The sequence below is a fragment of the Meriones unguiculatus genome, chromosome 7, assembly GCF_030254825.1.
Source record: "Meriones unguiculatus strain TT.TT164.6M chromosome 7, Bangor_MerUng_6.1, whole genome shotgun sequence".
NCBI lineage: Eukaryota > Metazoa > Chordata > Mammalia > Rodentia > Muridae > Meriones > Meriones unguiculatus.
In genome coordinates, this window is record NC_083355.1 from 49,485,162 (window position 1) to 49,509,003 (window position 23,842).

Genomic DNA, 23,842 nt, shown 5'->3' on the forward strand with positions numbered 1-23,842 from the left:
GGAAGCGGGTTTTTTAAATGCTCTGTAGGCATTTCGTTGCAAGCGGGTTTTTAAGTACTCTGGAGTCATTTCGTTGCAAACGGGTTTTTACGTGCTCTGGAGTCATTTCGTTGCAAGCGGGTTTTTACATATTTCTCTGACATTTAACTGGAAGCCAGTATTTTAAGTGCTCTGGAGTCATTTCGTTGCAAGCGGGTTTTTAAGTGCTCTGGAGTCATTTCGTTGCAAGCGGGTTTTTAAGTGCTCTGGAGTCATTTCGTTGCAAGCGGGTTTTTAAGTGCTCTGGAGTCATTTCGTTGCAAGCGGGTTTTTACGTGCTCTGGAGTCATTAGGTTGCAAGCGGGTTTTTAAGTGCTCTGGAGTCATTTCGTTGCAAGCGGGTTTTTAAGAGCTCTGGAGTCATTTCGTTGCAAGCGGATTTTAAGTGCTCTGAAGGCATTTCGTTGTAAGCGGGTTTTTAAGTGCTCTGGAGTCATTTCGTTGCAAGCGGGTTTTTTCGTGTTCTGGAGTCATTTCGTTGCAAGTTGGTTTTTACATACTTCTCAGACATTTCACTGGAAGCTGGTTTTTTAAGTGCTCTATAGGCATTTCGTTGCAAGCGGGTTTTTAAGTACTCTGGAGTCATTTCGTTGCAAGCGGGTTTTTAAGTTCTCTGGAGTCATTTTGTTGCAAGCGGGTTTTTAAGTGCTCTGGAGTCTTTTCGTTGCAAGCAGGTTTTTAAGTGTTCTGGAGTCATTTCTTTGCAAGCGGGTTTTTAAGTGCTCTGAAGGCATTTCGTTGCAAGCGGGTTTTTAAGTGCTCTGGATTCATTTCGTTGCAAGTGGGTTTTTACGGGTTCTGGAGTCATTTCTTTGCAAGCGGGTTTTTACATACTTCTCAGACATTTCACTGGAAGCGGGTTTTTTAAGTGCTTTGCAGGCATTTCGTTGTAAGCGGGTTTTTAAGTACTCTGGAGTCATTTCGTTGCAAGCGGGTTTTTAAGTGCTCTGGAGTCATTTCGTTGCAAGCGGGTTTTTAAGTGCTCTGGAGTCATTTCATTGCAAGCGGGTTTTTAAGTGCTCTGAAGGCATTTCGTTGTAAGTGGGTTTTTAAGTGCTCTGGAGTCATTTCGTTGCAAGCGGGTTTTTACGTGTTCTGGAGTCATTTCGTTGCAAGCGGGTTTTTCAGTGCTCTGAAGGCATTTCGTTGCATTCGGGTTTTTAAGTGCTCTGGAGTCATTTCGTTGCAAGCGGGTTTTTAAGTGCTCTATAGACATTTCGTTGCAAGCGGGTTTTTAAGTGCTCTGAAGGCATTTCGTTGCAAGCGGGTTTTTAAGTGCTCTGGAGCCATTTCGTTGCAAGCGGGTTTTTAAGTGCTCTGGAGTCATTTCGTTGCAAGCGGGTTTTTAAGTGATCTGGAGTCATTTCGTTGCAAGCGGGTTTTTAAGTGCTCTGGAGTCATTTCGTTGCAAGCGGGTTTTTAAGTGCTCTGGAGTCATTTCGTTGCCAGCGGGTTTTTAAGTGCTCTGGAGTCATTTCGTTGCAAGCGGGTTTTTAAGTGCTCTGGAGTCATTTCGTTGCAAGCGGGTTTTTAAGTGCTCTGGAGTCATTTCGTTGCAAGCGGGTTTTTAAGTGCTCTGGAGTCATTTCGTTGCAAGCGGGTTTTAAAGTGCTCTGGAGACATTTCGTTGCAAGCGGGTTTTTAAGTGCTCTGGAGTCATTTCGTTGCAAGCGGGTTTTCACATACTTCTCAGACATTTCACTGGAAGCGGGTTTTTTAAGTGCTTTGCAGGCATTTCGTTGTAAGCGGGTTTTTAAGTACTCTGGAGTCATTTCGTTGCAAGCGGGTTTTTAAGTGCTCTGGAGTCATTTCGGTGCAAGCGGGTTTTTAAGTGCTCTGGAGTCATTTCATTGCAAGCGGGTTTTTAAGTGCTCTGAAGGCATTTCGTTGTAAGTGGGTTTTTAAGTGCTCTGGAGTCATTTCGTTGCAAGCGGGTTTTTACGTGTTCTGGAGTCATTTCGTTGCAAGCGGGTTTTTAAGTGCTCTGAAGGCATTTCGTTGCAAGCGGGTTTTTAAGTGCTCTGGAGTCATTTCGTTGCAAGCGGGTTTTTAAGTGCTCTATAGACATTTCGTTGCAAGCGGGTTTTTAAGTACTCTGAAGGCATTTCGTTGCAAGCGGGTTTTTAGGTGCTCTGGAGCCATTTCATTGCAAGCGGGTTTTTAAGTGCTCTGGAGTCATTTCGTTGCAAGCGGGTTTTTAAGTGTTCTGGAGTCATTTCGTTGCAAGCGGGTTTTTAAGTGCTCTGGAGTCATTTCGTTGCAAGCGGGTTTTTACGTGTTCTGGAGTCATTTCGTTGCAAGCGGGTTTTTCAGTGCTCTGAAGGCATTTCGTTGCATTCGGGTTTTTAAGTGCTCTGGAGTCATTTCGTTGCAAGCGGGTTTTTAAGTGCTCTATAGACATTTCGTTGCAAGCGGGTTTTTAAGTGCTCTGAAGGCATTTCGTTGCAAGCGGGTTTTTAAGTGCTCTGGAGCCATTTCGTTGCAAGCGGGTTTTTAAGTGCTCTGGAGTCATTTCGTTGCAAGCGGGTTTTTAAGTGATCTGGAGTCATTTCGTTGCAAGCGGGTTTTTAAGTGCTCTGGAGTCATTTCGTTGCAAGCGGGTTTTTAAGTGCTCTGGAGTCATTTCGTTGCCAGCGGGTTTTTAAGTGCTCTGGAGTCATTTCGTTGCAAGCGGGTTTTTAAGTGCTCTGGAGTCATTTCGTTGCAAGCGGGTTTTTAAGTGCTCTGGAGTCATTTCGTTGCAAGCGGGTTTTTAAGTGCTCTGGAGTCATTTCGTTGCAAGCGGGTTTTAAAGTGCTCTGGAGACATTTCGTTGCAAGCGGGTTTTTAAGTGCTCTGGAGTCATTTCGTTGCAAGCGGGTTTTCACATACTTCTCAGACATTTCACTGGAAGCGGGTTTTTTAAGTGCTTTGCAGGCATTTCGTTGTAAGCGGGTTTTTAAGTACTCTGGAGTCATTTCGTTGCAAGCGGGTTTTTAAGTGCTCTGGAGTCATTTCGGTGCAAGCGGGTTTTTAAGTGCTCTGGAGTCATTTCATTGCAAGCGGGTTTTTAAGTGCTCTGAAGGCATTTCGTTGTAAGTGGGTTTTTAAGTGCTCTGGAGTCATTTCGTTGCAAGCGGGTTTTTACGTGTTCTGGAGTCATTTCGTTGCAAGCGGGTTTTTAAGTGCTCTGAAGGCATTTCGTTGCAAGCGGGTTTTTAAGTGCTCTGGAGTCATTTCGTTGCAAGCGGGTTTTTAAGTGCTCTATAGACATTTCGTTGCAAGCGGGTTTTTAAGTACTCTGAAGGCATTTCGTTGCAAGCGGGTTTTTAGGTGCTCTGGAGCCATTTCATTGCAAGCGGGTTTTTAAGTGCTCTGGAGTCATTTCGTTGCAAGCGGGTTTTTAAGTGTTCTGGAGTCATTTCGTTGCAAGCGGGTTTTTAAGTGCTCTGGAGTCATTTCGTTGCCAGCGGGTTTTTAAGTGCTCTGGAGTCATTTCGTTGCAAGCGGGTTTTTAAGTGCTCTGGAGTCATTTCGTTGCAAGCGGGTTTTTAAGTGCTCTGGAGTCATTTCGTTGCAAGCGGGTTTTTAAGTGCTCTGGAGTCATTTCGTTGCAAGCGGGTTTTTAAGTGCTCTGGAGACATTTCTTTGCAAGCGGGTTTTTAAGTACTCTGGAGTCATTTCGTTGCAAGCGGGTTTTTAAGTGCTCTGGAGTCATTTCGTTGCAAGCGGGTTTTTAAGTGCTCTGGAGGCATTTCGTTGCAAGCGGGTTTTTAAGTGCTCTGGAGTCATTTCGTTGCAAGCGGGTTTTTAAGTGCTCTGGAGTCATTTCGTTGCAAGCGGGTTTTTAAGTGCTCTGGAGTCATTTCGTTGCAAGCGGGTTTTTAAGTGTTCTGGAGTCATTTCGTTGCAAGCGGGTTTTTACGTGCTCTGGAGTCATTTCGTTGCAAGCGGGTTTTTACGGGTTCTGGAGTCATTTCGTTGCAAGCGAGTTTTTACATACTTCTCAGACATTTCACTGGAAGCGGGTTTTTTAAGGGCTCTGCAGGCATTTCGTTGTAAGCGGTTTTTAAGTACTCTGGAGTCATTTTGTTGCAAGCGGGTTTTTAAGTGCTCTGGAGTCATTTCGTTGCAAGCGGGTTTTTAAGTGCTCTGGAGTCATTTCATTGCAAGCGGGTTTTTAAGTGCTCTGAAGGCATTTCGTTGTAAGTGGGTTTTTAAGTGCTCTGGAGTCATTTCGTTGCAAGCGGGTTTTTACGTGTTCTGGAGTCATTTCGTTGTAAGCGGGTTTTTAAGTGCTCTGAAGGCATTTCGTTGCAAGCGGGTTTTTAAGTGCTCTGGAGTCATTTCGTTGCAAGCGGGTTTTTAAGTGCTCTATAGACATTTCGTTGCAAGCGGGTTTTTAAGTGCTATGAAGGCATTTCGTTGCAAGCGGGTTTTTAAGTGCTCTGGAGCCATTTCATTGCAAGCGGGTTTTTAAGTGCTCTGGAGTCATTATGTTGCAAGCGGGTTTTTAAGTGTTCTGGAGTCTTTTCGTTGCAAGCGGGTTTTTAAGTGCTCTGGAGTAATTTTGTTGCCAGCGGGTTTTTAAGTGCTCTGGAGTCATTTCGTTGCAAGCAGGTTTTTAAGTGCTCTGGAGTCATTTCGTTGCAAGCGGGTTTTTAAGTGCTCTGGAGTCATTTCGTTGCAAACGGGTTTTTACGTGCTCTGGAGTCATTTCGTTGCAAGCGGGTTTTTAAGTGCTCTGGAGTCATTTCGTTGCAAGCGGGTTTTTACATACTTCTCAGACATTTCACTGGAAGCGGGTTTTTTAAATGCTCTGTAGGCATTTGGTTGCAAGCGGGTTTTTAAGTACTCTGGAGTCATTTCGTTGCAAACGGGTTTTTACGTGCTCTGGAGTCATTTCGTTGCAAGCGGGTTTTTAAGTGCTCTGGAGTCATTTCGTTGCAAGCGGGTTTTTAAGTGCTCTGGAGTCATTTCGTTGCAAGCGGGTTTTTAAGTACTCTGGAGTCATTTCGTTGCAAGCGGGTTTTTAAGTGTTCTGGAGTCATTTCGTTGCAAGCGGGTTTTTAAGTGCTCTGGAGTCATTTCGTTGCAAGCGGGTTTTTACATACTTCTCAGACATTTCACTGGAAGCGGGTTTTTTAAATGCTCTGTAGGCATTTCGTTGCAAGCGGGTTTTTAAGTACTCTGGAGTCATTTCGTTGCAAACGGGTTTTTACGTGCTCTGGAGTCATTTCGTTGCAAGCAGGTTTTTAAGTGCTCTTGAGTCATTTCGTTGCAAGCGGGTTTTTAAGTGCTCTGGAGTCATTTCGTTGCAAGCGGGTTTTTAAGTGCTCTGAAGGCATTTCGTTGCAAGCGGGTTTTTAAGTGCTATGGAGTCATTTCATTGCAAGCGGGTTTTTGAGTGCTCTGGAGTCATTTCGTTGCAAGCGGGTTTTTAAGTGCTCTGAAGGCATTTCGTTGCAAGCGGGTTTTTAAGTGCTATGGAGTCATTTCGTTGCAAGCGGGTTTTTAAGTGCTCTGGAGACATTTCTTTGCAAGCGGGTTTTTAAGTACTCTGGAGTCATTTCGTTGCAAGCGGGTTTTTAAGTGCTCTGGAGTCATTTCGTTGCAAGCGGGTTTTTAAGTGCTCTGGAGGCATTTCGTTGCAAGCGGGTTTTTAAGTGCTCTGGAGTCATTTCGTTGCAAGCGGGTTTTTAAGTGCTCTGGAGTCATTTCGTTGCAAGCGGGTTTTTAAGTGCTCTGGAGTCATTTCGTTGCAAGCGGGTTTTTAAGTGTTCTGGAGTCATTTCGTTGCAAGCGGGTTTTTAAGTGCTCTGGAGTCATTTCGTTGCAAGCGGGTTTTTACGGGTTCTGGAGTCATTTCGTTGCAAGCGAGTTTTTACATACTTCTCAGACATTTCACTGGAAGCGGGTTTTTTAAGGGCTCTGCAGGCATTTCGTTGTAAGCGGGTTTTTAAGTACTCTGGAGTCATTTTGTTGCAAGCGGGTTTTTAAGTGCTCTGGAGTCATTTCGTTGCAAGCGGGTTTTTAAGTGCTCTGGAGTCATTTCATTGCAAGCGGGTTTTTAAGTGCTCTGAAGGCATTTCGTTGTAAGTGGGTTTTTAAGTGCTCTGGAGTCATTTCGTTGCAAGCGGGTTTTTACGTGTTCTGGAGTCATTTCGTTGTAAGCGGGTTTTTAAGTGCTCTGAAGGCATTTCGTTGCAAGCGGGTTTTTAAGTGCTCTGGAGTCATTTCGTTGCAAGCGGGTTTTTAAGTGCTCTATAGACATTTCGTTGCAAGCGGGTTTTTAAGTGCTATGAAGGCATTTCGTTGCAAGCGGGTTTTTAAGTGCTCTGGAGCCATTTCATTGCAAGCGGGTTTTTAAGTGCTCTGGAGTCATTACGTTGCAAGCGGGTTTTTAAGTGTTCTGGAGTCTTTTCGTTGCAAGCGGGTTTTTAAGTGCTCTGGAGTAATTTTGTTGCCAGCGGGTTTTTAAGTGCTCTGGAGTCATTTCGTTGCAAGCAGGTTTTTAAGTGCTCTGGAGTCATTTCGTTGCAAGCGGGTTTTTAAGTGCTCTGGAGTCATTTCGTTGCAAACGGGTTTTTACGTGCTCTGGAGTCATTTCGTTGCAAGCGGGTTTTTAAGTGTTCTGGAGTCATTTCGTTGCAAGCGGGTTTTTACATACTTCTCAGACATTTCACTGGAAGCGGGTTTTTTAAATGCTCTGTAGGCATTTGGTTGCAAGCGGGTTTTTAAGTACTCTGGAGTCATTTCGTTGCAAACGGGTTTTTACGTGCTCTGGAGTCATTTTGTTGCAAGCGGGTTTTTAAGTGCTCTGGAGTCATTTCGTTGCAAGCGGGTTTTTAAGTGCTCTGGAGTCATTTCGTTGCAAGCGGGTTTTTAAGTACTCTGGAGTCATTTCGTTGCAAGCGGGTTTTTAAGTGTTCTGGAGTCATTTCGTTGCAAGCGGGTTTTTAAGTGCTCTGGAGTCATTTCGTTGCAAGCGGGTTTTTACATACTTCTCAGACATTTCACTGGAAGCGGGTTTTTTAAATGCTCTGTAGGCATTTCGTTGCAAGCGGGTTTTTAAGTACTCTGGAGTCATTTCGTTGCAAACGGGTTTTTACGTGCTCTGGAGTCATTTCGTTGCAAGCAGGTTTTTAAGTGCTCTTGAGTCATTTCGTTGCAAGCGGGTTTTTAAGTGCTCTGGAGTCATTTCGTTGCAAGCGGGTTTTTAAGTGCTCTGAAGGCATTTCGTTGCAAGCGGGTTTTTAAGTGCTATGGAGTCATTTCATTGCAAGCGGGTTTTTGAGTGCTCTGGAGTCATTTCGTTGCAAGCGGGTTTTTAAGTGCTCTGAAGGCATTTCGTTGCAAGCGGGTTTTTAAGTGCTATGGAGTCATTTCGTTGCAAGCGGGTTTTTAAGTGCTCTGGAGTCATACGTTGCAAGCGGGTTTTTAAGTGTTCTGGAGTCATTTCGTTGCAAGCGGGTTTTTAAGTGCTCTGGAGTCATTTCGTTGCAAGTGGGTTTTTAAGTGCTCTGGAGTCATTTCGTTGCAAGCGGGTTTTTAAGTGCTCTGGAGTCATTTCGTTGCAAGCGGGTTTTTAAGTGCTCTGGAGTCATTTCGTTGCAAGCGGGTTTTTACATACTTCTCAGATATTTCACTGGAAGTGGGTTTTTTAAATGCTCTGTAGGCATTTTATTGCAAGCGGGTTTTTAAGTACTCTGGAGTCATTTCGTTGCAAACGGGTTTTTAAGTGCTCTGGAGACATTTCGTTGCAAGCGGGTTTTTAAGTGCTCTGAGGCATTTCGTTGCAAGCGGGTTTTTACATATTTCTCTGACATTTCACTGGAAGCGGGTTTTTTAAATGCTCTGTAGGCATTTCGTTGCAAGCGGGTTTTTAAGTACTCTGGAGTCATTTCGTTGCAAACGGGTTTTTACGTGCTCTGGAGTCATTTCGTTGTAGCGGGTTTTTAAGTGCTCTGGAGTCATTTCGTTGCAAGCGGGTTTTTAAGTGCTCTGGAGTCATTTCGTTGCAAGCGGGTTTTTAAGTGCTCTGGAGTCATTTCGTTGCAAGCGGGTTTTTACGTGCTCTGGAGTCATTAGGTTGCAAGCGGGTTTTTAAGTGCTCTGGAGTCATTTTGTTGCAAGCGGGTTTTTACGTGCTCTGGAGTCATTAGGTTGCAAGCAGGTTTTTAAGTGCTCTGGAGTCATTTCTTTGCAAGCGGGTTTTTAAGTGCTCTGAAGGCATTTCGTTGCAAGCGGGTTTTTAAGTGCTCTGAAGGCATTTCGTTGTAAGCGGGTTTTTATGTGCTCTGGAGTCATTTCGTTGCAAGCGGGTTTTTACGTGCTCTGGAGTCATTTCATTGCAAGCGGGTTTTTACATACTTCTCAGACATTTCACTGGAAGCGGGTTTTTTAAATGCTCTGTAGGCATTTCGTTGCAAGCGGGTTTTCAAGTACTCTGGAGTCATTTCGTTGCAAACGGGTTTTTACGTGCTCTGGAGTCATTTCGTTGCAAGCGGGTTTTTACATATTTCTCTGACATTTAACTGGAAGCGAGTATTTTAAGTGCTCTGGAGTCATTTCGTTGCAAGCGGGGTTTTACGTGCTCTGGAGTCATTTTATTGCAAGCGAGTTTTTACATACTTCTCAGACATTTCACTGGAAGCGGGTTTTTTAAGTGCTCTGCAGGCATTTTGTTGTAAGCGGGTTTTTAAGTACTCTGGAGTCATTTCGTTGCAAGCGGGTTTTTAAGTGCTCTGGAGTCATTTCGTTGCAAGCGGGTTTTTAAGTGCTCTGGAGTCATTTCGTTGCAAGCGGGTTTTTAAGTGCTCTGGAGTCATTTCGTTGCAAGCGGGTTTTTAAGTGCTCTGGAGTCATTTCGTTGCAAGCGGGTTTTTAAGTGCTCTGGAGTCATTTCGTTGCAAGCGGGTTTTTAAGTGCTCTGGAGTCATTTCGTTGCAAGCGGGTTTTTAAGTGCTCTGGAGTCATTTCGTTGCAAGCGGGTTTTTAAGTGCTCTGGAGTCATTTCGTTGCAAGCGGGTTTTTAAGTGCTCTGGAGTCATTTCGTTGCATGCGGGTTTTTAAGTGCTCTGAAGGCATTTCGTTGTAAGCGGGTTTTTACGTGTTTTGGAGTCATTTCGTTGCAAGCGGGTTTTTACATACTTCTCAGACATTTCACTGGAAGCGGGTTTTTTAAATGCTCTGTAGGCATTTCGTTGCAAGCGGGTTTTTAAGTACTCTGGAGTCATTTCGTTGCAAACGGGTTTTTACGTGCTCTGGAGTCATTTCGTTGCAAGCGGGTTTTTACATATTTCTCTGACATTTAACTGGAAGCCAGTATTTTAAGTGCTCTGGAGTCATTTCGTTGCAAGCGGGTTTTTAAGTGCTCTGGAGTCATTTCGTTGCAAGCGGGTTTTTAAGTGCTCTGGAGTCATTTCGTTGCAAGCGGGTTTTTAAGTGCTCTGGAGTCATTTCGTTGCAAGCGGGTTTTTACGTGCTCTGGAGTCATTAGGTTGCAAGCGGGTTTTTAAGTGCTCTGGAGTCATTTCGTTGCAAGCGGGTTTTTAAGAGCTCTGGAGTCATTTCGTTGCAAGCGGATTTTAAGTTCTCTGAAGGCATTTCGTTGTAAGCGGGTTTTTAAGTGCTCTGGAGTCATTTCGTTGCAAGCGGGTTTTTTCGTGTTCTGGAGTCATTTCGTTGCAAGTTGGTTTTTACATACTTCTCAGACATTTCACTGGAAGCTGGTTTTTTAAGTGCTCTATAGGCATTTCGTTGCAAGCGGGTTTTTAAGTACTCTGGAGTCATTTCGTTGCAAGCGGGTTTTTAAGTTCTCTGGAGTCATTTTGTTGCAAGCGGGTTTTTAAGTGCTCTGGAGTCTTTTCGTTGCAAGCAGGTTTTTAAGTGTTCTGGAGTCATTTCTTTGCAAGCGGGTTTTTAAGTGCTCTGAAGGCATTTCGTTGCAAGCGGGTTTTTAAGTGCTCTGGATTCATTTCGTTGCAAGTGGGTTTTTACGGGTTCTGGAGTCATTTCTTTTCAAGCGGGTTTTTACATACTTCTCAGACATTTCACTGGAAGCGGGTTTTTTAAGTGCTTTGCCGGCATTTCGTTGTAAGCGGGTTTTTAAGTACTCTGGAGTCATTTCGTTGCAAGCGGGTTTTTAAGTGCTCTGGAGTCATTTCGTTGCAAGCGGGTTTTTAAGTGCTCTGGAGTCATTTCATTGCAAGCGGGTTTTTAAGTGCTCTGAAGGCATTTCGTTGTAAGTGGGTTTTTAAGTGCTCTGGAGTCATTTCGTTGCAAGCGGGTTTTTACGTGTTCTGGAGTCATTTCGTTGCAAGCGGGTTTTTCAGTGCTCTGAAGGCATTTCGTTGCATTCGGGTTTTTAAGTGCTCTGGAGTCATTTCGTTGCAAGCGGGTTTTTAAGTGCTCTATAGACATTTCGTTGCAAGCGGGTTTTTAAGTGCTCTGAAGGCATTTCGTTGCAAGCGGGTTTTTAAGTGCTCTGGAGCCATTTCGTTGCAAGCGGTTTTTAAGTGCTCTGGAGTCATTTCGTTGCAAGCGGGTTTTTAAGTGATCTGGAGTCATTTCGTTGCAAGCGGGTTTTTAAGTGCTCTGGAGTCATTTCGTTGCAAGCGGGTTTTTAAGTGCTCTGGAGTCATTTCGTTGCCAGCGGGTTTTTAAGTGCTCTGGAGTCATTTCGTTGCAAGCGGGTTTTTAAGTGCTCTGGAGTCATTTCGTTGCAAGCGGGTTTTTAAGTGCTCTGGAGTCATTTCGTTGCAAGCGGGTTTTTAAGTGCTCTGGAGTCATTTCGTTGCAAGCGGGTTTTAAAGTGCTCTGGAGACATTTCGTTGCAAGCGGGTTTTTAAGTGCTCTGGAGTCATTTCGTTGCAAGCGGGTTTTTACATACTTCTCAGACATTTCACTGGAAGCGGGTTTTTTAAGTGCTTTGCAGGCATTTCGTTGTAAGCGGGTTTTTAAGTACTCTGGAGTCATTTCGTTGCAAGCGGGTTTTTAAGTGCTCTGGAGTCATTTCGTTGCAAGCGGGTTTTTAAGTGCTCTGGAGTCATTTCATTGCAAGCGGGTTTTTAAGTGCTCTGAAGGCATTTCGTTGTAAGTGGGTTTTTAAGTGCTCTGGAGTCATTTCGTTGCAAGCGGGTTTTTACGTGTTCTGGAGTCATTTCGTTGCAAGCGGGTTTTTAAGTGCTCTGAAGGCATTTCGTTGCAAGCGGGTTTTTAAGTGCTCTGGAGTCATTTCGTTGCAAGCGGGTTTTTAAGTGCTCTATAGACATTTCGTTGCAAGCGGGTTTTTAAGTACTCTGAAGGCATTTCGTTGCAAGCGGGTTTTTAAGTGCTCTGGAGCCATTTCATTGCAAGCGGGTTTTTAAGTGCTCTGGAGTCATTTCGTTGCAAGCGGGTTTTTAAGTGTTCTGGAGTCATTTCGTTGCAAGCGGGTTTTTAAGTGCTCTGGAGTCATTTCGTTGCAAGCGGGTTTTTAAGTGCTCTGGAGTCATTTCGTTGCCAGCGGGTTTTTAAGTGCTCTGGAGTCATTTCGTTGCAAGCGGGTTTTTAAGTGCTCTGGAGTCATTTCGTTGCAAGCGGGTTTTTAAGTGCTCTGGAGTCATTTCGTTGCAAGCGGGTTTTTAAGTGCTCTGGAGTCATTTCGTTGCAAGCGGGTTTTTAAGTGCTCTGGAGACATTTCTTTGCAAGCGGGTTTTTAAGTACTCTGGAGTCATTTCGTTGCAAGCGGGTTTTTAAGTGCTCTGGAGTCATTTCGTTGCAAGCGGGTTTTTAAGTGCTCTGGAGGCATTTCGTTGCAAGCGGGTTTTTAAGTGCTCTGGAGTCATTTCGTTGCAAGCGGGTTTTTAAGTGCTCTGGAGTCATTTCGTTGCAAGCGGGTTTTTAAGTGCTCTGGAGTCATTTCGTTGCAAGCGGGTTTTTAAGTGTTCTGGAGTCATTTCGTTGCAAGCGGGTTTTTAAGTGCTCTGGAGTCATTTCGTTGCAAGCGGGTTTTACGGGTTCTGGAGTCATTTCGTTGCAAGCGAGTTTTTACATACTTCTCAGACATTTCACTGGAAGCGGGTTTTTTAAGGGCTCTGCAGGCATTTCGTTGTAAGCGGGTTTTTAAGTACTCTGGAGTCATTTTGTTGCAAGCGGGTTTTTAAGTGCTCTGGAGTCATTTCGTTGCAAGCGGGTTTTTAAGTGCTCTGGAGTCATTTCATTGCAAGCGGGTTTTTAAGTGCTCTGAAGGCATTTCGTTGTAAGTGGGTTTTTAAGTGCTCTGGAGTCATTTCGTTGCAAGCGGGTTTTTACGTGTTCTGGAGTCATTTCGTTGTAAGCGGGTTTTTAAGTGCTCTGAAGGCATTTCGTTGCAAGCGGGTTTTTAAGTGCTCTGGAGTCATTTCGTTGCAAGCGGGTTTTTAAGTTCTCTGAAGGCATTTCGTTGCAAGCGGGTTTTTAAGTGCTCTGGAGTCATTTCGTTGCAAGCGGGTTTTTACGTGTTCTGGAGTCATTTCGTTGCATGCGGGTTTTTAAGTGCTCTGAAGGCATTTCGTTGTAAGCGGGTTTTTAAGTGCTCTGGAGTCATTTCGTTGCAAGCGGGTTTTTAAGTGCTCTGAGGCATTTCGTTGCAAGCGGGTTTTTAAGTGCTCTGGAGACATTTCGTTGCAAGCGGGTTTTTAAGTGCTCTGAGGCATTTCGTTGCAAGCGGGTTTTTAAGTGCTCTGGAGTCATTTCGTTGCAAGCGGGTTTTTACGTGTTCTGGAGTCATTTCGTTGCAAGCGGGTTTTTACATACTTCTCAGATATTTCACTGGAAGCGGGTTTTTTAAATGCTCTGTAGGCATTTTGTTGCAAGCGGGTTTTTAAGTACTCTGGAGTCATTTTGTTGCAAACGGGTTTTTAAGTGCTCTGGAGACATTTCGTTGCAAGCGGGTTTTTAAGTGCTCTGAGGCATTTCGTTGCAAGCGGGTTTTTAAGTGCTCTGGAGACATTTCGTTGCAAGCGGGTTTTTAAGTGCTCTGAGGCATTTCGTTGCAAGCGGGTTTTTAAGTGCTCTGGAGTCATTTCGTTGCAAGCGGGTTTTTAAGTGTTCTGGAGTCTTTTCGTTGCAAGCGGGTTTTTAAGTGCTCTGGAGTCATTTCGTTGCAAGCGGGTTTTTAAGTGCTCTGGAGCCATTTCGTTGCAAGCGGGTTTTTAAGTGCTCTGGAGTCATTTCGTTGCAAGCGGGTTTTTAAGTGATCTGGAGTCATTTCGTTGCAAGCGGGTTTTTAAGTGCTCTGGAGTCATTTCGTTGCAAGCGGGTTTTTAAGTGCTCTGGAGTCATTTCGTTGCCAGCGGGTTTTTAAGTGCTCTGGAGTCATTTCGTTGCAAGCGGGTTTTTAAGTGCTCTGGAGTCATTTCGTTGCCAGCGGGTTTTTAAGTGCTCTGGAGTCATTTCGTTGCAAGCGGGTTTTTAAGTGCTCTGGAGTCATTTCGTTGCAAGCGGGTTTTTAAGTGCTCTGGAGTCATTTCGTTGCAAGCGGGTTTTTAAGTGCTCTGGAGTCATTTCGTTGCAAGCGGGTTTTAAAGTGCTCTGGAGACATTTCGTTGCAAGCGGGTTTTTAAGTGCTCTGGAGTCATTTCGTTGCAAGCGGGTTTTTACATACTTCTCAGACATTTCACTGGAAGCGGGTTTTTTAAGTGCTTTGCAGGCATTTCGTTGTAAGCGGGTTTTTAAGTACTCTGGAGTCATTTCGTTGCAAGCGGGTTTTTAAGTGCTCTGGAGTCATTTCGTTGCAAGCGGGTTTTTAAGTGCTCTGGAGTCATTTCATTGCAAGCGGGTTTTTAAGTGCTCTGAAGGCATTTCGTTGTAAGTGGGTTTTTAAGTGCTCTGGAGTCATTTCGTTGCAAGCGGGTTTTTACGTGTTCTGGAGTCATTTCGTTGCAAGCGGGTTTTTAAGTGCTCTGAAGGCATTTCGTTGCAAGCGGGTTTTTAAGTGCTCTGGAGTCATTTCGTTGCAAGCGGGTTTTTAAGTGCTCTATAGACATTTCGTTGCAAGCGGGTTTTTAAGTACTCTGAAGGCATTTCGTTGCAAGCGGGTTTTTAAGTGCTCTGGAGCCATTTCGTTGCAAGCGGGTTTTTAAGTGCTCTGGAGTCATTTCGTTGCAAGCGGGTTTTTAAGTGTTCTGGAGTCATTTCGTTGCAAGCGGGTTTTTAAGTGCTCTGGAGTCATTTCGTTGCAAGCGGGTTTTTAAGTGCTCTGGAGTCATTTCGTTGCCAGCGGGTTTTTAAGTGCTCTGGAGTCATTTCGTTGCAAGCGGGTTTTTAAGTGCTCTGGAGTCATTTCGTTGCAAGCGGGTTTTTAAGTGCTCTGGAGTCATTTCGTTGCAAGCGGGTTTTTAAGTGCTCTGGAGTCATTTCGTTGCAAGCGGGTTTTTAAGTGCTCTGGAGACATTTCTTTGCAAGCGGGTTTTTAAGTACTCTGGAGTCATTTCGTTGCAAGCGGGTTTTTAAGTGCTCTGGAGTCATTTCGTTGCAAGCGGGTTTTTAAGTGCTCTGGAGGCATTTCGTTGCAAGCGGGTTTTTAAGTGTTCTGGAGTCATTTCGTTGCAAGCGGGTTTTTAAGTGCTCTGGAGTCATTTCGTTGCAAGCGGGTTTTTACGGGTTCTGGAGTCATTTCGTTGCAAGCGAGTTTTTACATACTTCTCAGACATTTCACTGGAAGCGGGTTTTTTAAGGGCTCTGCAGGCATTTCGTTGTAAGCGGGTTTTTAAGTACTCTGGAGTCATTTTGTTGCAAGCGGGTTTTTAAGTGCTCTGGAGTCATTTCGTTGCAAGCGGGTTTTTAAGTGCTCTGGAGTCATTTCATTGCAAGCGGGTTTTTAAGTGCTCTGAAGGCATTTCGTTGTAAGTGGGTTTTTAAGTGCTCTGGAGTCATTTCGTTGCAAGCGGGTTTTTACGTGTTCTGGAGTCATTTCGTTGTAAGCGGGTTTTTAAGTGCTCTGAAGGCATTTCGTTGCAAGCGGGTTTTTAAGTGCTCTGGAGTCATTTCGTTGCAAGCGGGTTTTTAAGTGCTCTATAGACATTTCGTTGCAAGCGGGTTTTTAAGTGCTATGAAGGCATTTCGTTGCAAGCGGGTTTTTAAGTGCTCTGGAGCCATTTCATTGCAAGCGGGTTTTTAAGTGCTCTGGAGTCATTACGTTGCAAGCGGGTTTTTAAGTGTTCTGGAGTCTTTTCGTTGCAAGCGGGTTTTTAAGTGCTCTGGAGTAATTTTGTTGCCAGCGGGTTTTTAAGTGCTCTGGAGTCATTTCGTTGCAAGCAGGTTTTTAAGTGCTCTGGAGTCATTTCGTTGCAAGCGGGTTTTTAAGTGCTCTGGAGTCATTTCGTTGCAAACGGGTTTTTACGTGCTCTGGAGTCATTTCGTTGCAAGCGGGTTTTTAAGTGCTCTGGAGTCATTTCGTTGCAAGCGGGTTTTTACATACTTCTCAGACATTTCACTGGAAGCGGGTTTTTTAAATGCTCTGTAGGCATTTGGTTGCAAGCGGGTTTTTAAGTACTCTGGAGTCATTTCGTTGCAAACGGGTTTTTACGTGCTCTGGAGTCATTTCGTTGCAAACGGGTTTTTAAGTGCTCTGGAGTCATTTCGTTGCAAGCGGGTTTTTAAGTGCTCTGGAGTCATTTCGTTGCAAGCGGCTTTTTAAGTACTCTGGAGTCATTTCGTTGCAAGCGGGTTTTTAAGTGTTCTGGAGTCATTTCTTTGCAAGCGGGTTTTTAAGTGCTCTGGAGTCATTTCGTTGCAAGCGGGTTTTTACATACTTCTCAGACATTTCACTGGAAGCGGGTTTTTTAAATGCTCTGTAGGCATTTCGTTGCAAGCGGGTTTTTAAGTACTCTGGAGTCATTTCGTTGCAAACGGGTTTTTACGTGCTCTGGAGTCATTTCGTTGCAAGCAGGTTTTTAAGTGCTCTTGAGTCATTTCGTTGCAAGCGGGTTTTTAAGTGCTCTGGAGTCATTTCGTTGCAAGCGGGTTTTTAAGTGCTCTGAAGGCATTTCGTTGCAAGCGGGTTTTTAAGTGCTATGGAGTCATTTCATTGCAAGCGGGTTTTTGAGTGCTCTGGAGTCATTTCGTTGCAAGCGGGTTTTTAAGTTCTCTGAAGGCATTTCGTTGCAAGCGGGTTTTTAAGTGCTATGGAGTCATTTCGTTGCAAGCGGGTTTTTAAGTGCTCTGGAGTCATACGTTGCAAGCGGGTTTTTAAGTGTTCTGGAGTCATTTCGTTGCAAGCGGGTTTTTAAGTGCTCTGGAGTCATTTCGTTGCAAGTGGGTTTTTAAGTGCTCTAGAGTCATTTCGTTGCAAGCGGGTTTTTAAGTGCTCTGGAGTCATTTCGTTGCAAGCAGGTTTTTAAGTGCTCTGGAGTCATTTCGTTGCAAGCGGGTTTTTAAGTGCTATGGAGTCATTTCGTTGCAAGCGGGTTTATAAGTGCTCTGGAGTCATTTCGTTGCAAGCGGGTTTTTAAGTGTTCTGGAGTCATTTCGTTGCAAGCGGGTTTTTAAGTGCTCTGGAGTCATTTCTTTGCAATCGGGTTTTTTAGTGCTCTGGAGTCATTTCGTTGCAAGCGGGTTTTTAAGTGCTCTGGAGTCATTTCGTTGCAAGCGGGTTTTTACGTGTTCTGGAGTCATTTCGTTGCAAGCGGGTTTTTACATACTTCTCAGATATTTCACTGGAAGCGGGTTTTTTAAATGCTCTGTAGGCATTTTGTTGCAAGCGGGTTTTTAAGTACTCTGGAGTCATTTCGTTGCAAACGGGTTTTTAAGTGCTCTGAGGCATTTCGTTGCAAGCGGGTTTTTAAGTGCTCTGAGGCATTTCGTTGCAAGCGGGTTTTTAAGTGCTCTGGAGACATTTCGTTGCAAGCGGGTTTTTAAGTGCTCTGAGGCATTTCGTTGCAAGCGGGTTTTTAAGTGCTCTGGAGTCATTTCGTTGCAAGCGGGTTTTTAAGTGTTCTGGAGTCTTTTCGTTGCAAGCGGGTTTTTAAGTGCTCTGGAGTAATTTTGTTGCCAGCGGGTTTTTAAGTGCTCTGGAGTCATTTCGTTGCAAGCAGGTTTTTAAGTGCTCTGGAGTCATTTCGTTGCAAGCGGGTTTTTAAGTGCTCTGGAGTCATTTCGTTGCAAACGGGTTTTTACGTGCTCTGGAGTCATTTCGTTGCAAGCGGGTTTTTAAGTGCTCTGGAGTCATTTCGTTGCAAGCGGGTTTTTACATACTTCTCAGACATTTCACTGGAAGCGGGTTTTTTAAATGCTCTGTAGGCATTTGGTTGCAAGCGGGTTTTTAAGTACTCTGGAGTCATTTCGTTGCAAACGGGTTTTTACGTGCTCTGGAGTCATTTCGTTGCAAGCGGGTTTTTAAGTGCTCTGGAGTCATTTCGTTGCAAGCGGGTTTTTAAGTGCTCTGGAGTCATTTCATTGCAAGCGGCTTTTTAAGTACTCTGGAGTCATTTCGTTGCAAGCGGGTTTTTAAGTGTTCTGGAGTCATTTCGTTGCAAGCGGGTTTTTAAGTGCTCTGGAGTCATTTCGTTGCAAGCGGGTTTTTACATACTTCTCAGACATTTCACTGGAAGCGGGTTTTTTAAATGCTCTGTAGGCATTTCGTTGCAAGCGGGTTTTTAAGTACTCTGGAGTCATTTCGTTGCAAACGGGTTTTTACGTGCTCTGGAGTCATTTCGTTGCAAGCAGGTTTTTAAGTGCTCTTGAGTCATTTCGTTGTAAGCGGGTTTTTAAGTACTCTGGAGTCATTTCGTTGCAAGCGGGTTTTTAAGTGCTCTGGAGTCATTTCGTTGCAAGCGGGTTTTTAAGTGCTATGGAGTCATTTCATTGCAAGCGGGTTTTTAAGTGCTCTGAAGGCATTTCGTTGTAAGTGGGTTTTTAAGTGCTCTGGAGTCATTTCGTTGCAAGCGGGTTTTTACGTGTTCTGGAGTCATTTCGTTGCAAGCGGGTTTTTAAGTGCTCTGAAGGCATTTCGTTGCAAGCGGGTTTTTAAGTGCTCTGGAGTCATTTCGTTGCAAGCGGGTTTTTAAGTGCTCTATAGACATTTCGTTGCAAGCGGGTTTTTAAGTACTCTGAAGGCATTTCGTTGCAAGCGGGTTTTTAAGTGCTCTGGAGCCATTTCGTTGCAAGCGGGTTTTTAAGTGCTCTGGAGTCATTTCGTTGCAAGCGGGTTTTTAAGTGTTCTGGAGTCATTTCGTTGCAAGCGGGTTTTTAAGTGCTCTGGAGTCATTTCGTTGCAAGCGGGTTTTTAAGTGCTCTGGAGTCATTTCGTTGCCAGCGGGTTTTTAAGTGCTCTGGAGTCATTTCGTTGCAAGCGGGTTTTTAAGTGCTCTGGAGTCATTTCGTTGCAAGCGGGTTTTTAAGTGCTCTGGAGTCATTTCGTTGCAAGCGGGTTTTTAAGTGCTCTGGAGTCATTTCGTTGCAAGCGGGTTTTTAAGTGCTCTGGAGACATTTCTTTGCAAGCGGGTTTTTAAGTACTCTGGAGTCATTTCGTTGCAAGCGGGTTTTTAAGTGCTCTGGAGTCATTTCGTTGCAAGCGGGTTTTTAAGTGCTCTGGAGGCATTTCGTTGCAAGCGGGTTTTTAAGTGTTCTGGAGTCATTTCGTTGCAAGCGGGTTTTTAAGTGCTCTGGAGTCATTTCGTTGCAAGCGGGTTTTTACGGGTTCTGGAGTCATTTCGTTGCAAGCGAGTTTTTACATACTTCTCAGACATTTCACTGGAAGCGGGTTTTTTAAGGGCTCTGCAGGCATTTCGTTGTAAGCGGGTTTTTAAGTACTCTGGAGTCATTTTGTTGCAAGCGGGTTTTTAAGTGCTCTGGAGTCATTTCGTTGCAAGCGGGTTTTTAAGTGCTCTGGAGTCATTTCATTGCAAGCGGGTTTTTAAGTGCTCTGAAGGCATTTCGTTGTAAGTGGGTTTTAAGTGCTCTGGAGTCATTTCGTTGCAAGCGGGTTTTTACGTGTTCTGGAGTCATTTCGTTGTAAGCGGGTTTTTAAGTGCTCTGAAGGCATTTCGTTGCAAGCGGGTTTTTAAGTGCTCTGGAGTCATTTCGTTGCAAGCGGGTTTTTAAGTGCTCTATAGACATTTCGTTGCAAGCGGGTTTTTAAGTGCTATGAAGGCATTTCGTTGCAAGCGGGTTTTTAAGTGCTCTGGAGCCATTTCATTGCAAGCGGGTTTTTAAGTGCTCTGGAGTCATTACGTTGCAAGCGGGTTTTTAAGTGTTCTGGAGTCTTTTCGTTGCAAGCGGGTTTTTAAGTGCTCTGGAGTAATTTTGTTGCCAGCGGGTTTTTAAGTGCTCTGGAGTCATTTCGTTGCAAGCAGGTTTTTAAGTGCTCTGGAGTCATTTCGTTGCAAGCGGGTTTTTAAGTGCTCTGGAGTCATTTCGTTGCAAACGGGTTTTTACGTGCTCTGGAGTCATTTCGTTGCAAGCGGGTTTTTAAGTGCTCTGGAGTCATTTCGTTGCAAGCGGGTTTTTACATACTTCTCAGACATTTCACTGGAAGCGGGTTTTTTAAATGCTCTGTAGGCATTTGGTTGCAAGCGGGTTTTTAAGTACTCTGGAGTCATTTCGTTGCAAACGGGTTTTTACGTGCTCTGGAGTCATTTCGTTGCAAACGGGTTTTTAAGTGCTCTGGAGTCATTTCGTTGCAAGCGGGTTTTTAAGTGCTCTGGAGTCATTTCGTTGCAAGCGGCTTTTTAAGTACTCTGGAGTCATTTCGTTGCAAGCGGGTTTTTAAGTGTTCTGGAGTCATTTCTTTGCAAGCGGGTTTTTAAGTGCTCTGGAGTCATTTCGTTGCAAGCGGGTTTTTACATACTTCTCAGACATTTCACTGGAAGCGGGTTTTTTAAATGCTCTGTAGGCATTTCGTTGCAAGCGGGTTTTTAAGTACTCTGGAGTCATTTCGTTGCAAACGGGTTTTTACGTGCTCTGGAGTCATTTCGTTGCAAGCAGGTTTTTAAGTGCTCTTGAGTCATTTCGTTGCAAGCGGGTTTTTAAGTGCTCTGGAGTCATTTCGTTGCAAGCGGGTTTTTAAGTGCTCTGAAGGCATTTCGTTGCAAGCGGGTTTTTAAGTGCTATGGAGTCATTTCATTGCAAGCGGGTTTTTGAGTGCTCTGGAGTCATTTCGTTGCAAGCGGGTTTTTAAGTTCTCTGAAGGCATTTCGTTGCAAGCGGGTTTTTAAGTGCTATGGAGTCATTTCGTTGCAAGCGGGTTTTTAAGTGCTCTGGAGTCATACGTTGCAAGCGGGTTTTTAAGTGTTCTGGAGTCATTTCGTTGCAAGCGGGTTTTTAAGTGCTCTGGAGTCATTTCGTTGCAAGTGGGTTTTTAAGTGCTCTAGAGTCATTTCGTTGCAAGCGGGTTTTTAAGTGCTCTGGAGTCATTTCGTTGCAAGCAGGTTTTTAAGTGCTCTGGAGTCATTTCGTTGCAAGCGGGTTTTTAAGTGCTATGGAGTCATTTCGTTGCAAGCGGGTTTATAAGTGCTCTGGAGTCATTTCGTTGCAAGCGGGTTTTTAAGTGTTCTGGAGTCATTTCGTTGCAAGCGGGTTTTTAAGTGCTCTGGAGTCATTTCTTTGCAATCGGGTTTTTTAGTGCTCTGGAGTCATTTCGTTGCAAGCGGGTTTTTAAGTGCTCTGGAGTCATTTCGTTGCAAGCGGGTTTTTACGTGTTCTGGAGTCATTTCGTTGCAAGCGGGTTTTTACATACTTCTCAGATATTTCACTGGAAGCGGGTTTTTTAAATGCTCTGTAGGCATTTTGTTGCAAGCGCGTTTTTAAGTACTCTGGAGTCATTTCGTTGCAAACGGGTTTTTAAGTGCTCTGAGGCATTTCGTTGCAAGCGGGTTTTTAAGTGCTCTGAGGCATTTCGTTGCAAGCGGGTTTTTAAGTGCTCTGGAGACATTTCGTTGCAAGCGGGTTTTTAAGTGCTCTGAGGCATTTCGTTGCAAGCGGGTTTTTAAGTGCTCTGGAGTCATTTCGTTGCAAGCGGGTTTTTAAGTGTTCTGGAGTCTTTTCGTTGCAAGCGGGTTTTTAAGTGCTCTGGAGTAATTTTGTTGCCAGCGGGTTTTTAAGTGCTCTGGAGTCATTTCGTTGCAAGCAGGTTTTTAAGTGCTCTGGAGTCATTTCGTTGCAAGCGGGTTTTTAAGTGCTCTGGAGTCATTTCGTTGCAAACGGGTTTTTACGTGCTCTGGAGTCATTTCGTTGCAAGCGGGTTTTTAAGTGCTCTGGAGTCATTTCGTTGCAAGCGGGTTTTTACATACTTCTCAGACATTTCACTGGAAGCGGGTTTTTTAAATGCTCTGTAGGCATTTGGTTGCAAGCGGGTTTTTAAGTACTCTGGAGTCATTTCGTTGCAAACGGGTTTTTACGTGCTCTGGAGTCATTTCGTTGCAAGCGGGTTTTTAAGTGCTCTGGAGTCATTTCGTTGCAAGCGGGTTTTTAAGTGCTCTGGAGTCATTTCATTGCAAGCGGCTTTTTAAGTACTCTGGAGTCATTTCGTTGCAAGCGGGTTTTTAAGTGTTCTGGAGTCATTTCGTTGCAAGCGGGTTTTTAAGTGCTCTGGAGTCATTTCGTTGCAAGCGGGTTTTTACATACTTCTCAGACATTTCACTGGAAGCAGGTTTTTTAAATGCTCTGTAGGCATTTCGTTGCAAGCGGGTTTTTAAGTACTCTGGAGTCATTTCGTTGCAAACGGGTTTTTACGTGCTCTGGAGTCATTTCGTTGCAAGCAGGTTTTTAAGTGCTCTTGAGTCATTTCGTTGCAAGCGGGTTTTTAAGTGCTCTGGAGTCATTTCGTTGCAAGCGGGTTTTAAAGTGCTCTGAAGGCATTTCGTTGCAAGCGGGTTTTTAAGTGCTATGGAGTCATTTCATTGCAAGCAGGTTTTTGAGTGCTCTTGAGTCATTTCGTTGCAAGCGGGTTTTTAAGTGCTCTGAAGGCATTTCGTTGCAAGCGGGTTTTTAAGTGCTATGGAGTCATTTCGTTGCAAGCGGGTTTTTAAGTGCTCTGGAGTCATACGTTGCAAGCGGGTTTTTAAGTGTTCTGGAGTCATTTCGTTGCAAGCGGGTTTTTAAGTGCTCTGGAGTCATTTCGTTGCAAGTGGGTTTTTAAGTGCTCTAGAGTCATTTCGTTGCAAGCGGGTTTTTAACTGCTCTGGAGTCATTTCGTTGCAAGCGGGTTTTTAAGTGCTCTGGAGTCATTTCGTTGCAAGCGGGTTTTTAAGTGCTCTGGAGTCATTTCGTTGCAAGCGGGTTTTTAAGTGCTCTGGAGTCATTTCGTTGCAAGCGGGTTTTTAAGTGCTCTGGAGACATTTCGTTGCAAGTGGGTTTTTAAGTGCTCTGGAGTCATTTCGTTGCAAGCGGGTTTATAAGTGCTCTGGAGTCATTTCGTTGCAAGCGGGTTTTTAAGTGTTCTGGAGTCATTTCGTTGCAAGCGGGTTTTTAAGTGCTCTGGAGTCATTTCGTTGCAATCGGGTTTTTTAGTGCTCTGGAGTCATTTCGTTGCAAGCGGGTTTTTAAGTGCTCTGGAGTCATTTCGTTGCATGCGGGTTTTTAAGTGCTCTGAAGGCATTTCGTTGTAAGCGGGTTTTTAAGTGCTCTGGAGTCATTTCGTTGCAAGCGGGTTTTTACGTGTTCTGGAGTCATTTCGTTGCAAGCGGGTTTTTACATACTTCTCAGATATTTCACTGGAAGCGGGTTTTTTAAAAGCTCTGTAGGCATTTTGTTGCAAGCGGGTTTTTAAGTACTCTGGAGTCATTTCGTTGCAAACGGGTTTTTAAGTGCTCTGGAGACATTTCGTTGCAAGCGGGTTTTTAAGTGCTCTGAGGCATTTCGTTGCAAGCGGGTTTTTAAGAGCTCTGAAGGCATTTCGTTGCAAGCGGGTTTTTAAGTGCTATGGAGTCATTAAATTGCAAGCGGGTTTTTGAGTGCTCTGGAGTCATTTCGTTGCAAGCGGGTTTTTAAGTGCTCTGAAGGCATTTCGTTGCAAGCGGGTTTTTAAGTGCTATGGAGTCATTTCGTTGCAAGCGGGTTTTTAAGTGCTCTGGAGTCATACGTTGCAAGCGGGTTTTTAAGTGTTCTGGAGTCATTTCGTTGCAAGCGGGTTTTTAAGTGCTCTGGAGTCATTTCGTTGCAAGTGGGTTTTTAAGTGCTCTAGAGTCATTTCGTTGCAAGCGGGTTTTTAAGTGCTCTGGAGTCATTTCGTTGCAAGCGGGTTTTTAAGTGCTCTGGAGTCATTTCGTTGCAAGCGGGTTTTTAAGTGCTCTGGAGTCATTTCGTTGCAAGCGGGTTTTTAAGTGCTCTGGAGTCATTTCGTTGCAAGCGGGTTTTTAAGTGCTCTGGAGACATTTCGTTGTAAGCGGGTTTTTAAGTGCTCTGGAGTCATTTCGTTGCAAGCGGGTTTATAAGTGCTCTGGAGTCATTTCGTTGCAAGCGGGTTTTTAAGTGTTCTGGAGTCATTTCGTTGCAAGCGGGTTTTTAAGTGCTCTGGAGTCATTTCGTTGCAATCGGGTTTTTTAGTGCTCTGGAGTCATTTCGTTGCAAGCGGGTTTTTAAGTGCTCTGGAGTCATTTCGTTGCATGCGGGTTTTTAAGTGCTCTGAAGGCATTTCGTTGTAAGCGGGTTTTTAAGTGCTCTGGAGTCATTTCGTTGTAAGCGGGTTTTTACGTGTTCTGGAGTCATTTCGTTGCAAGCGGGTTTTTACATACTTCTCAGATATTTCACTGGAAGCGGGTTTTTTAAATGCTCTGTAGGCATTTTGTTGCAAGCGGGTTTTTAAGTGTTCTGGAGTCATTTCGTTGCAAGCGGGTTTTTAAGTGCTCTGGAGTCATTTCGT